Source organism: Buceros rhinoceros, unplaced genomic scaffold (assembly GCF_000710305.1).
Source record: "Buceros rhinoceros silvestris isolate BGI_N320 unplaced genomic scaffold, ASM71030v1 scaffold17074, whole genome shotgun sequence".
Lineage (NCBI taxonomy): Eukaryota > Metazoa > Chordata > Aves > Bucerotiformes > Bucerotidae > Buceros > Buceros rhinoceros.
Genome location: NW_010410187.1, coordinates 1 through 1,764, shown reverse-complemented (window position 1 = coordinate 1,764; position 1,764 = coordinate 1).

The following is a 1,764-nucleotide window of genomic DNA, read 5'->3' as shown; positions in this document are numbered from 1 at the left end:
TGCTGGGTGGTACATCCCTCTCAGTCAGCCATGTTCATGGTGTGGGATGTATCCCCACAACACCTTCTGCTCTGCAAGGGCAGATTAGAGCGAGAAATCGCACAACACCCCGTGTGTGCACCCTTGGGCAACCGCAGGGGCAGAAAAGCGCTTTACAAGCACTGGGAGAAGCAAACCACCTTCTGCCCTGCTGCTTTCCAGTTCTCCAACGTTCACCAGATCAGTCTGCCAAGGAAGGGATCCCATTTTTTCAGTCCCCTGGGAATGAAAGTACCCAGCTCAGGAGACCAAAATATGATCCCGGCACCTATTGTTTAGAAACTGGGTCTTCAAATCAAAAGAACTTTAACAAATGTTAAAGTTGTACAAAGAACTTTAATTCATGGTAACAGTGTCCTTGGGTGCAGGGAACACTGAATTCAAGTGCAGAGATTTAATTTGCTGCTTTTCCCCCTCAAAAGGAGCTGCTGTTTGCCTCGTTCAGGAGATGACTGCCCTGCAGCTCGCTGGGGACTTGCTGCCACAGAGGGCAATTGTTCTTTCCTCAGCTTGGGGAAACCAAATGTCCTAATAAAAAATACCCATTTTAGAGGTCTGGGTTATATTTTGTACAGCGCAGGCGAGAAAATGCCTGCAGTGCTCTTGGGTATGGAGTCAATGCAATGTTTATGCAAAAGGAAAAGCTATTAGAAATCACAGAAATGAGAAGCCTGCAGTTTCTGGCTTCCCTCATTTTTCAATACCTCCTTTAATCCAGACCAACCCAACCCACAAGCCCTTGTATGTGCATGGGTATTTATAAATCCTATATTTTCCTCACTGCACACACAAGTGAAATTCAGCCTTTTCCGGGCTTGGGGGATTTATCGACCACACCAAGGGCAAACACCAGCTGAGACCAGGAAAACTCTGTGGCAGGGAGCTCTGCGGGGGAGCGGGGGCCAGATGGGGTGGTCACCCCAGGCACATTCCTGGCTGCCCCGTGCCTGCTCCAGCAGCACCAACACCCTCAAAATGCCTGAGTTTGATAATACAGCATTGTCTCGTCTGCTAGAAGATTTCCTTTCTCTGCTCCTCATGTAGCTGTTGATGTTAGTGGAAAGAGGAAGAAAAGTGCTGTTAAAGCACTGAAACACAGTCCTGCAAAGCACTGAAGGTGGTTCCTACCACCACTAGATTGATCTAAGTGCTGAGAAGAGGTGGAGGGCTGGGAAGGTTTGTTTCAGGGTGTCTAAGAAGCCTCTGCTAAGAGGGTAGATTTAGACTAGATAGAAGGAAGAAATTTTTTATGATGAGAGTGGTGGAACAATGGCACAGGTTGCCCGGAGAGGTGGTAGATGCCCCATCTCTGGAAACATTCAAGGTCAGGTTGGACCTTGGGGCTCTGAGTGATGTGCTCTAGTTGAAGATGTCCCTGCTCACTGCAGGGGCATTGGACAAGACCTTTAAAGGTCCCTTCCAACCCAAACCATTCTATGATCTCCATTGTTACTGGAGTCTGTTGACATTCTTGCTGGAAGCCCAGCCTGAGGCTCTGCAGCTCCCTGGTTCAAACCCACCTCCCCACAGTGCAGCCGCTGCCTGCAGAGGTTCCTACGCTCCCAGGACACTGTAACTCTAACAGATATTAAGTTTGGACTCTTCCTTTTCCAGCATGTTCTGGGTTTATGATGAAGGGTCTCAGGTGCGCTCCCACAGTGCAGGGGAAGACGGAAGAAAAAAAAAAAAGAAAAGAAAGGAGGAAAAAAGAAAAAAGGAAAAAAG